The 12,957-nt window shown below is 36.4% G+C and overlaps 1 pseudogene; it reads left to right on the top strand.

Annotated features, from left to right (window-relative positions):
- Positions 1-209: 209 nt before the first annotated feature.
- The window catches only part of LOC102017188, a 27,196-nt pseudogene continuing 14,448 nt past the window's right edge, over positions 210-12,957 (top strand).

Here is a 12,957-nt window from a genome sequence, read left to right as displayed (position 1 = left end):
CCAGGAAATTGCACAGTAATTTACGACAAGAAAACACCCAAAGAAGTGCAATAAGTGATTAATTTAAAGCCAGCAGAGGACGGTTTGGTATATCCCATGAAAGAAGTGGTCTCCATAGTGTGATAAGTCCGGAGGAAATTGTGGCCCGAATGTGTTACTGAACGTGACTTTAAGGGTCTGATGTACAGGAGGTGGAGGAGACTGCGTCCATGGGCAAAAGTATGGGCCTGGACATTGATGGCGCAGACATGGCGGAGCTTGTTGAGAGCTATAAAGAGGAGTTGATGATGGAAGAACTTAAATTCCAGAGTGAGCAGCTGAAGGCACTTATGGAGGAGCATTTCACTGAGGAAGAGGAAGATGAGGAGTAGGTTAGCAGTGATGTGATAAAATCCATTAGGGAAAAATGAAACATGTGCCAGAATTTCTTTGAGAATCTCCATCCTAACGTAATTTTACTGAACAGAATATTGAATGTGATGAATGATGACATGGTGTTTCATTTCTGGAGGGTTATGCAGTGCAGGAAAAAACAAGTGACACAAGGCCAATTTATGGTCACATCTCACCATAAAACTAAGAGACAAAGAAGAGAGGAATCCATTGAAGGAGATCTCCCCAAGTGTCCTTATCGAGGGGGACGCTCCCTCCAAACAAAAACCTCCTCCCCACCCACCTTCTTATCTTCCACACCAGAAGTCACTTCAAACAAGGTGAGTATTCTCTCTCTTCATACTATACTGTACTTAGTCTCATATTTTTTGTGGTTAAAAACTATATGTGATTCAGAATAGATTAACCTTGATTTATACTGAACCTTGTGGGAAAATTTGATTTGGTTCATGACTAATTATATTTTCAACTAATTAGATTTGTGACCAGAATCATGGGATGATTTTATGAACTCAATTCATTCCACAGTTGTGCAAAATGTGGTCATGTTCGTATTCCTGTGGGAAAGATGGCTGTGGTTGTGTTTGTCACCTGCTCCAGAGTTTGCAAACATAAAATTTTGGGAAATGCTTTCTAAACGAAAGTGCTCATGAACTAAGTTACCACTGTATTTAAATCCAAACCAAAAGAAAAAACAAAAGAAGACCAAAAAAAAAAAACCAAAAAAACCCCCACAAATCTCCTCCAAGGAACACTCTTTGGCTGCACTGGTTTTGACACAGCGTTTGATCGACTGATCTGATTTTAAGAGTAATATTGAATTCAAAAATCAATTATAGACCCTAAGATTGACAACATCTATGTCCCCTTGCAATGTTACTTCATAATGTAGAACTGTGAAATGATATTTTCACTAGTTTGTGTCTGTCATTCCACAGCGTACAACACACCATGCGTCCATTTATTGCTATCATTGCTCAACGTTACTAAATTGTCAGTGTTACACTTTTTCTAGTCATTTTACTGGAAACTGTTACAACGTGCTTTATAAAAAATAAGTCCATATTACTATGCACTATCCAATTTAGAAGGTATTTCAAACAACAAATCAACTAAATCGACACAGACACTGATATTTGTATCAGTGTATCTATACTTCTACCTATACACTTCCAAATCTGTGTTTGGAATGTTAGTAGACTTTGTAAAATAGATACCTTGCCTCTTGTTACTATGTTTTATGTCTTAGAGTATAAAGATCGTGAATGTGGATCAGATCAATCATACCATCATCATTCCAGATTGAGCAGTATTATTTGAAGATATTCAAGTAATAGTAGACTTTGCAAATTCTGTAATTAAAAACTTTTAATTCCACAGTGGCATGCAGATTTAGATTTCAAATACGTTTTTTCTTCTTAGCCCTAGTGTAATCCTTTCACAGTCCTATGTGACTTCACATATTAACCTTACACATACTTTTTCTAAACATTTAAATTTAAACTTAACTACATAAAATGAATTTGCTTATTACATAATATTCAAACGCATGTCCTTGCTAGAATTAAAACACAAAATTATTATGTTTTGAATTTTATTTAAAACTATAAATATATAGGTCACATTTTTCAAAATTGTGTCCATTCAATAATTGTTAATGTTCCTTAAATAATCCTTTAAAATTTAAAAGAGTTATGGTTAGAACTTTAGTGCTGATAACTTTGAAATGTTTTGATTGCATGGCATGTTTTATATATATATGTATTATTTCCTGGAAGTACTGAGGTGATTTAGATTGCTGCTTGGCTTACAATATTACACTTCATTTAAAATGGTTTGCTGGTTTTTCCCAAGAGATGACTGATCATGTTTTATGTGTTCCCCTAAGTAACAGCACAAGAAACAGGAAGATTTGTTTACATGAAATCAAACTGCAAATAGGTACACAGTAATGTATGAAAAAATGTTTTTGTCTTGACTTCTTAATCACAGTCTCTGAAGAACCACTGAACTTGAAACAAGTGATAAAACATTAATGAAAAGACACAGCAAAGCACTTAAAGAGGAGGAAACAATCACTTTCTTTCTCATCAGAGATATTAATCTAGAGTCCCTCCATACACATAAGCAGGCATTCAGCCTAATTATAGATGCTGTTCCCAAGACATGAAGGAATCTTAAACTTCAGAGTCAAGGGACAATTCATGAGGTCTGTCTGCCACTGACCCGAGCTTGCTTGGAGGGCGCCACCAGTGCTTACTGTCCTGGCCTTGATCTGTGGCTTCCAGTTCCCAGCGGACCTGGCGGGAGCCAGGCGGAGCGTGTGGCTAGTTGGACATCAGTGGGATGAAAAGAGCCGTCGGGGAAGAAGGAGGGAGGCAGCCGCAGCCAGCGGACTGGGAAGACGTGAGTGACTTCCTCAGTGTGGAAATCAGAGGGTGAAATCTGCCCTACCAAAGTGGTTTAGGTTGTGTGAAAGTAATGACATGGCGAGGCCAGGAATCTCTCAGCTTGGATAATTATATTTTCTCAGGAAAAAAAATCAATGGAAAGTATAGACAAACAACTGGTTTCATTATTAAAAGTCTGTCTTTCGACCCAATACAATCATTCTCCTTAAGTAGCGGAAGAATGTCATTTCCTGTGAAGCCACCTTGCGGATGGGTTCAAAAAATCTATCAGCCTGGAAAAACTCACATGCCCTTCCCACATCTGTCAATGTCATCCTGGTGGCATTTCATGGGCTTTTCCCACACTCATCAATGCCACAGTGGTACTACGATGAACTGGAGTAGCCTTTTGATACTGGCAGTTCAGTGACTCATATTTTAATTTTATGAGATTCTGATTAGTTTCTTTTCCAGTGTTTGCTTTTCCTAAATAGATGAGCAAGCCCAATTATTGCCCTGGAATAAAATGTGTCTTTCGGAGAAAATTTATTTATTTATTTACTTGTACACTTTGCAGTACATAATGATCACATTCCTCCTGGGGAGTTGATCCATGTACATAATGGCTTAATTTACTTTTTCAGAAAAAGAAATTTTAATTTTATAGAAAATATAAAAGATGATGTTTCAGGATTTTTAATAATTCAGCTGAAGAATCAAGCATAATGAGAAAGTGGAAATGTGTGTTTGGGGAACGATTTCTTCCATTCTGTTTCAACCTCTGTGTGACCTTAGGTTAGTCATTTCATCCAAAGTACTTAGATTTTAAAGATGTAAAATGTTTAATATAGAAACCCTTACAGTTATATTTGGATGTAAAGTTCCAGGATAGTATGGCCAAACCTGATTCAGAAAGTGTACAGATACACATGAAGAATAATTATCCTTTGACAGAAACCTTCAGTTTTCCTCATTAGAAAATTAACAAGACATTATGACTTCTCACTAATAAGACAGTTAACAAGAGGTTGTGTTTGAATCAATTAAAATCACATTTCAAAAAAGGATTTAAATTTTATACTAGATTAGCTCTACTATGCAGTTCATTTGAGAAAATTTGAAAAGCCTTCTGTCACGTACCACTGGCAAGTTACTGAAGCAGAATCACCAGTGACGGAGTTCTCTCACCTTGATAATTTGCTAAATTCAGGTGAGTACCCTGGTTTTTATTAGCTTCTAAGTCTCTGCTGGCTTTCAAATTAATTAAATTAATTCATGTAAACCTTCAGGCAGGCTTTCAGTTAAATATTGAAGGAAAGAACCCTCAAATGCTTCTAAGCCTTGAGAAGACTGTAAATGCTCTAAAACTGGTTAGCTTCTTTGGCTATTTCTGCTATATTAATAGGTAAATTTTCTGATTTTTCTACATCTTAATTATTTGTCTCTAATGTCTATTTTCCTTTTTGTGAGCTGATCCACACTCATGTTGAGGTCAAGATCCAGACTCATGTTTTGTTTTCTCGGCACTATGTGTCCAAGGGCCATAGAAAATTAATGGTTTCCATCTACATTTGTAGGCTTTGACAATCTCAGAAAGGTCTGAGTATGCAGAGAAGATTTCTCTTTGAAAGTCCACACATCCATTTATTTTCCAATCTCAACAGCTATTATGACAACTTTTCATTCTTGCAAACTAAGTAAACATATTAATGCACAAAATTAGTACCTATGTAGAAATTGTTACTAATGTTTTTAAAATTGAAAAAGGAGGAAGGGAACCGGTGTTCACAAGATGTGCACATCATAAAAACGGAGGCGGTCATACCAGTTGCTGTTCCCAGGACTGAATGGGTCACTCTTATAATAATCTTGCACTTTCTCTCCCTTAAACGCATACCTACTCCCGATCTTCTTTCACTGTTTTACGCATTTCAAAATTGTATGGCGTACCGCTGTAATGGCGACCAATAGTACTTTGTATTTTCCATGTATAGCTTAAGAGTTTCACCTAATGAGAATATTTGGATCTAATAAAGTCCACAAGAAATTGGATTCTGCATCTGCTCTCGTGGTTGGCCAGGCTTGGGAGGGAATTAGTGATGACTAGGATGTGTTTCCCCTAATTCGAGTGTTGGAAGCTCAGTCTCCAACCTTTTGATGATGCGACGTGAAGTCTACTGAGAGTTGATGGAATCACAAAAGCCAAGTTCTCAGAGTACATTTAGGTTGTAATTATGGGAGAGAATGAGTTGTTTTCAGAAGAGGTTGTTATACGATGCGGTGTGCTCCCCTTGCTTTCCTTTTGCACATGCGTGCTGGACATTTCCCTTCCCCCACTTTATGGTGCAGCACTGATGTTCTCATCAATGCAGTGGCCACGCCTTCGCACCGCCCATCCTCTGGTACCGTGAACTGTGTGAACTTCCTTATGAATTATTCAGAACATAAAATTCTGCCACAGCCATAAAAAAGCAGGCTAAGGCTGTAATACTGGTCTATAATATTTTATCTACAATAAAAATAGCAAGACTTAATAGTGAAAGATAATGCGAGCACCGTTCCTATAAGAGTGGTGAAGTCGGGAATGATGACCTGTGGTGCAGTTCAGTGATCACAGGTAGCTGACTGATCACTGAGCCGCAGGAATGAAGCACATAGGCAGCCTACTAGGGCAGCACCTGTCCATACTAGCAGAAATGGTTTATAACTGGTGAGAGAAACGCAAGTGGAAGAACTGTGCCGGAGATGCGTAACCACTTGGCCTGATCTCAGACAAAATCTGTTCACAAACCTAGAACTCTCTGATTGAGGTGAATAGACCCTGATATTAAGCCACATCTGTGTATGAAGAGTCCTCTGCCAAGAATTTTTATAGCATCCTGTAACCGTGAATGTATCACTACTGTGCTAGAAGAAATAAGCTAATGAGAGTTTATTAGATTTTGACATAAAATTAGCAGTAATTCCTAAAGATGTAAATCCTCATTAGTAAAACGCAGAGTGGTCGCTGTAATTACAGAGGTAAGGTAAGAGCCTGAGTACATTCTATGATCATTTTCTTGGTCTCAAATATGAGGGAGATAATATGCTTAATTCTGGACAGAGCGTCCAAATAACCCGTTGACCATCAGGCAGTAGTTATGCAGTGTGCACAATAGGTTTCCTGACCCTCCCTTAAAATATTACATCAAAACTAATACTGCATTCAGAGAAAATTATAGATATCACTGTAGATATTACCAGCAAAACCCAGTCTTCTAATTGGCCAATGCATAAGCAGCCATGTTTTGTTCGGCTACTTTAGATTTTTGTAAATTTAATCAAGTACTGGTCAGTGATACTTGTTTTTTTGATATGGTGCCTTGGCCCTGTCTGTCAGAACTTGATATGGATCTATTGACATCACACATTTGCTTCACAAAAATCCACATAGATAAGAAAAAGCCATTTTCTTCCACCTCATAGGACAGCAGTACACATTTGTGTTTTATTGCAAGGCTATTTCAACACTTTTTCTCTCTGTCATAATACAGTTGGGAAAATTTGTTTTATGCATTTTATCAAATGTACCATTTCAGCGATGATATAGGCATAGTAGACCTAGTGAGAAGAAAGTACAAAACAGCTGAAATGCCTTAGTTCATCACAAGTATGCCTGGAAAGATCACCACGAAGTCAGGACATAGGTGGTGTGATTGGAGAACAGGATGCATTTAAAAATAACTATTAAAAATAAAAATATTTATTACATTTCAATAATAATTGTAATTATTATTACATTTAAATGATAATTATTACAGTGAAAGACCAATTGACATTAATCCCCCTCAAAGTATTCCCACTCAATTCGAATATATGTGTCTCCTTAGTCTTGCCACTTTCTGAAGCAATTCTGGGAATGCTTTCCCGTATTTAGTAGCACGGTTGTGGCTACAATGATGTCTTGATTTGATTCAAAATATTTACCTTCCATGGTCGTTCTGGCTCTGAGGAGCAGTCAGAAGTTGCATGGAGCAAGACCTGTGAATAACGTGAATGAGGACAGTGTACATATTTACAGGCTTTTCTTCCCTTGGCATGGCACTCAGCGGCAGTGTTTATCATGGGTTTGATCAAGCCTGGTAAAGTCACTCAAGAAGGAGGACTTCCAGAACTGCTTCAGAAAGTGGAAAGAAGGATAAAATAAGAGTTTGCAAACAAATACGTTTTCTGAGGGGTGTAAATGACAATGTTTTGTATTAATTTGTTTTAAATTTAGTCATTCACCATATATTTTGATCACTCCTTTTACATATCCAGTGAAATTATCTCAAAATGGTCTCTGTGATATTGAGGACGCCCAGTGGGCAAATCTTGGTTTCCTAGAAGCTACCATGTGAAGAAATATTTGGTTCTGGGCCTGATCGTGTAAGTCGTTATGTGAAAACGAAAGGTCCCCTCATTCCATCCAGGAAGGAGATGATACTCTGATACAGTGAACCTATTTAACATAAAAAATGACGAGTACTTTGTAAACTCAAAAATTTCAGATATATAAAAGGAAAACAATGACAATTTTTTTTTGAAAATGCAACATAATAGAGAAGAAATTATGGAATTATAGAAGCTTGACTGTATACATAATTTCAAGCAAGATCTTTGTTTGTCTAATCAGTGGTTGACAGAATATTCACACAGTCTTAAAGTATTTCACCAAAACTGGAGTGAAAAATTAAAAACGAAATAGCTTCTAGCACTGTTATCACTTCTGTACAACTTATTTGGATCCTGGATGCAAACATACAATATGTCCCATAATTTGCAGTTGAAACTTCCTGTTACATATGTTATATAATTTCTAAAATATGTAATATGGTATAAACTAGAGGAAACGTGTAATTTGCCAAATATTCTGCAAGAAAACTGCATCTGGATTTTCAAAAGTTCATGATCTTGTAAAGCAGAATTTCCAAAGATATCAGAGATTATTTAAATGATAGTAATGATTTATAATGTACATAAAATTGGTCATATTCTAAAAAAAGAATAAACCAACAAAAATATATAAAAACCTTTGGGAAATAGGAGACACTGGAAATATTCTCCACATAGTAGACTATATTTCTGAATTTATGTCAGTTTTCTTGGGCATGGTATTGTTACTCTAGTTATGAAGGTAGAGATATATATCATATATACACCTTACTTTTAATATTTCAAAAGAAAAACAATAGTAAAGACAGTCTGAGTAGTAGATCTGGTCAAGATACTACTCATTTTTATATAAATAGAGATTGAAAGGGACTTCATGTTTTAACATGTTGGAAGAGATTATTATTTTTTATTGTGATAGTCACAGTTTGCTTATTTCACATGTAAGTTTATTGCATGCAAAAGGGAATTTAATTTTCACTTGTGTCACTTTTTATACGTGTATTACCAAATACCGTGATGTAAATTTGTAAAATAATTCTCATTTAAAAATATTTGTACTGTACTTCAAATATTGTTCTCACTCACTAAACTAATTTGCTAATCTTCATTAACATAACAAACCAAATTATAGTGGTCTTTTTGGCATTGTGCCTCTGTTTTGTATTTTTAAAAAATCCAACTTCTATCAGTTACTTTTAACAAGAATTAACTATTTTGATGAAACTACACCCTTTGGAACACTGAGTTCTGTAACATAACTGAATCTACAATTAGGCAGTATTTGTGCATGGAAACAAATAAAGTTAATCTTCAATAATCTCACTGGAATATTTTGTGGAGTAATGAGGATTAGTGGTCTGCATCTTTTGGGGGCACCAGGGACTGCTTTTCTGGAAGACTCCTTCTCCATGGTGGGGCCTGGAGGTTTGGTTTCTGGATTGGATTCCCATAAGGAGCACACAACTTTGATCCTTTGCAGGCTCAGTTTCAGAGCAGTTTGCTTTCCCAGGAGATTCTAAGGCTCTCTCCAGCCTTTCTGACACCAGGTGGAGCCAGGTGAGGAAACCTTTGCAGTACTTGCTTTTTAAAATTTTATATTCTTTAAAATAAAAAAGGTTTGTACTAATATTGATTGAAGAAATTTTTATGCCCATATCTTGTTCCTTGAGCAACTACTTTAAAAAAACAACATAATGTATTAGCAATAGTTATTCTCCTATGATTTGATATAAATTTTTGTGTTACATTTTTTCCATAAAATAAAAAAAAATAAAATTTAAAATAAAAGGAAATTTTAAAAGCACATTTTTTATAACTCTCCCTGTATTAGGATTAAAGGCTGTGTTCGACTTTTCCTCTTTTCTTTCGTTCTGCTTTCCTTCCTTCCAACATCTTTCCTTCTTTTCTTCTTTTCTTCCTTCCTCCTGCTCGCTCTCTTTCTCACTCTCTCATTATTTTTATTGTGTTTCCATCGGTCTATTCCTTATGAACTGTTACTTCAGGCTCTACTTCACATTATCACATTTTTATTTGCGTATATCAGCGATACATAAGACAGTCTTGCTGGCAAATTTGTCCACGCACACACAGTGCATTTGCATCATTTTGCTGCCCTCTCCCTCCCAGCCGGCTCCTCTCCCCCCTGCCCCGCCCCCTCCCCACCTCCAGAGTCCACCTCCCTGTTTGCTCTCATTGCTTCTTTGCTTTGCTTTTTAAATTATTGGCATTTGGGGTTTCTGATGTAAAAGAACTCAGACAATATTTGGCCTTATGTGTAGGACTCGTTTCACTTAACAGTTTCGTTTCAATCTATTTTAATATATACTTAAGCAAATAAATGTAAAGTCCAAATTACTGCTTGTAGTAATACATTTTTTCTGTTACTTCTGTGTGAAATTTAAAAATCATACCATGTTGACATAAAATAAAATATCATATATGTTTGTATTTTGGGGCTATTTGCAGAAAAAACTGAACTAACATTACATATTCTCATTTAGAATATATTTTACCTTTGAGTTTAATCAATAATGTGTATGTCTTTCAATAATTTTTGTAGTAAAGCTTATATGAGAACTGACACTTTAAAAAATAACATTTTATGACTTTTCATATCAAAATATTGTCACAAATAAAATATATTCTTCTATTTTGTTTAAACCAGTAATTGCCATATTTTACATATCTCTCAATATTTAATTTTTTCTTCCCTTATGTGGATGTTTTATTACACTGCTCAGTTTTGTGGCTGGTTTTCTTCCTTTGATCTTAGCCAAACAGTGAAGAAGTGATTGTGACTCATTTTTAAAAACAGAATCTATTGTACACATAATAATCATATGGTCTTCTAAGCCAGTTATAGAACCCTTTAGAAACACTGGAGATATTTTCTCTCATCATTTTCCTAGTCTGGCTCATGTTTGTTTTGTTACTTAATATTTTCCATCAGAGCCCAGGAAGTACATTAAATAATCAGAGTGATAGGAAATATTTTTATGGAAATGGCTCCATCCCTTCTCTGAGTGCAAGAGGAATATTAGTGCAAATATTTGGGTGAAACAGATGCTTGATTCCTACTATGTGTGGTGGAATATCTGTTTTCTGTTATTGAAATTATCCTTCAAAACTGATACATGAATACTTTTCTTAATATTTTCTATTATAACAAGAAAATATTTTCTTATTATAATGCCATCCCCATAAGTAAAGATTGTAGCATTATGTTTTATACTCACTTTGGATGTATGTCTTAGAGGAAAGTCCTGAAATAGATTAGGTGTGCAAGGCCTTTCCTGAGGTAGTACTTTCAAGGAAACAGAAGCAACAATTATGAAGGCAAGAGCAAAACCAAATTTGGCAGAAAAAGGAAAAGTCTAACCTGGAGTGGAGCTCATGGGGAGCTCCAGAGTGCAAATTGCAAAGCAGAACTCCTTGTGCCCAAAGGCAGGGAAAACAGGTTGCTGTAGTGCAACCACCAGCGCCCACTATAGAATATGGTCAGTCCCTACGAGATGGTAGTGGAGGCATAAAATTCTAAGCTTCTCAGGGAAAGGCAGCTTCCGACAGGCACGGGTAATGCTCCTTAGGAGGAAGCAGCTGCAACTTATTAGCATCCAGGCTTCACCGCAGCTGGATGACGGGCTTACCTGCCCCGCGACGGGCATCTGGCCTCCGTGCCAGCCGCATCCATTACAATCGTCTCTTCCCCACCTCAGTCTCTTGTTTTTCACATTATGTTCACTGTGTGTGGTCACAATTTATTCAGGGCTCCAGTTTCTTGCTATTTTGGAGAGACTTTCAAAAAGGACTTGGTTTCACTAGGCAGGATGGTAGGAATTCACCAGTGGTTGTTATATTGCATCTTGTTGTCTTCACATCAGTTGCTCAGATTACCAGATGAAAGCATGCAAAATTGGTCAAAATATTAAAAAAAGTAAGCATTAGCTGTTCCTTTCAATAAACCATCAGACATCAGCAGTGCAGTTATCCTAGATATATATGTATATAGATATATACATTGTCTAAGCTCTTTCTTTTTCTTCTTTCCCTCATCCCAGTTGTTCCTTTCTCTGAGCAATTTCTTTCCCTTTCATATTATCTATTGTACATTTTGGGTTTTATTTACTCTTTCATGTTCTTACATTAGGGAGACAATATGTAATATAACAACCACTGTTAATTGCTATCATTTTGTTTTGAAACCCCATATCATTTTTAACGTCCTTGCTTTGTTTTGTTTGTATTTTGCTACTTTTTTTATTATTCTCTTTAAAATAAAAAAAGCAGAAAAAAAGGACTTAGCACAACCAGCTATAGCAACCTCTGATATAGTACATCCTTGACACATAACTGAAATTAACATTTCCTTCATTTCTCACCCATTCTACAATCTCTGTATCTTCACTGGTCCAGAACCTCAGGCTGGAACAATCAGCTCTTCTTTAGATTATTGCTGTTCTTGTTGCCCAATTACAGTGAAAATGGCATGAGAATCCTGCGAGAAGGCTCACTTGGCACAAACCACACTCTTCATCACAGTGGAGCGGAGTGGCTCCAGCTCCTTGTAAGCACGGGGGAGGAGTCTCTTCTGCCTCGGTGGGATTTCCTTTGTCTCCTGAACAGTCAGTTGGTGCATAGCACTTAAGATGAGCTGAGGGCTAAGGTGCGTTTAGGTCTAGTGGGAATTAGGTGGAACACTCTTTAGGCCTTTGAAGGAGTGGCCTCCTACAGGATACCTGAACTCCCAGACTGACAGAGCCTAAACGAGCACAGACAGGCAGCTTCCCCCAGCCAAACACCAGACTGGGATGAGGACAAGTGGAGACTCTTCTACTGCACCTTTGTGCTCAGTTACACTAAATGTATATGACCCTGAATTTACCTATTTCAAACTTAACCATACAAATAAGATTTTGAGTGCTTTTTCAAAAAAAAATGCATAAATAGTTACTATTAATACTGTAACATAGTTACATTAATACTGTAATACTATTACATTAATACTATTAATACTGTAACATAAATAGTTACAGTTCAATTTCTTTGTCTCAGCATATATTTTAGGCTTTTCATAAATGCTAAACAGTTGATTCTAACACATGTCTGCTTGTCTTGTTAGTAATTCTTAGTTTTCATTTACATTAGTAACAAGAACTATATTGGTCTTATTTTGAGGAGTTTGAGATGTCACAAAATCTAGTAAGACTGTTTTTCACCAATGGTTGTGAGGAGAAGGTGAGCACTATTATTAGGATGTGTTTCGTTTGTGGATATTAATTGAATATCAACTATATCAATCCTTGCTCTCATTTTTGTTTACATAATTTGTCCAAGATGGCAGTACGACCCTAACAAAAACTGCCCAGTAACTTTCCCTTTTCTGTGCAGTTAATTTCATTTAATATATATTTGATGTCACACACCGCCCTGCTCACAGTGTGCTCTTTACACTTTGCTGCTTACACAACTGTCTTCTGTTTCATTTATATCCCTTCCTCTTGAGCTCTGTTCTCTGGAATGCATGCAGCCAACTTTATTTTACTGTTCCTTTGGCTTGGCATGTATACACCCAATCCCTTATTTGTTTAAAATGTACTTTGTATTTGGTGATTCTACTACATATTTTTCATACTTGTCTTGAAAATAAAGCTTTATTAAAGTATATGAGTTTGGGGCTGGGGATTTAGCTCAGCGGCAAAAGCACCTGCCTGGCAAGCGCAAGGTCCTGAGTTCGGTTCCTGGTACCGGAGAAAAAACCAAA

Source organism: Chinchilla lanigera, unplaced genomic scaffold (genome assembly GCF_000276665.1).
Source record: "Chinchilla lanigera isolate Chin_1 unplaced genomic scaffold, ChiLan1.0 scaffold00003, whole genome shotgun sequence".
NCBI classification, from domain to species: domain Eukaryota; kingdom Metazoa; phylum Chordata; class Mammalia; order Rodentia; family Chinchillidae; genus Chinchilla; species Chinchilla lanigera.
Note: the sequence above shows the minus strand (reverse complement) of the source record. Positions and strands in the feature narration are given on the sequence as shown.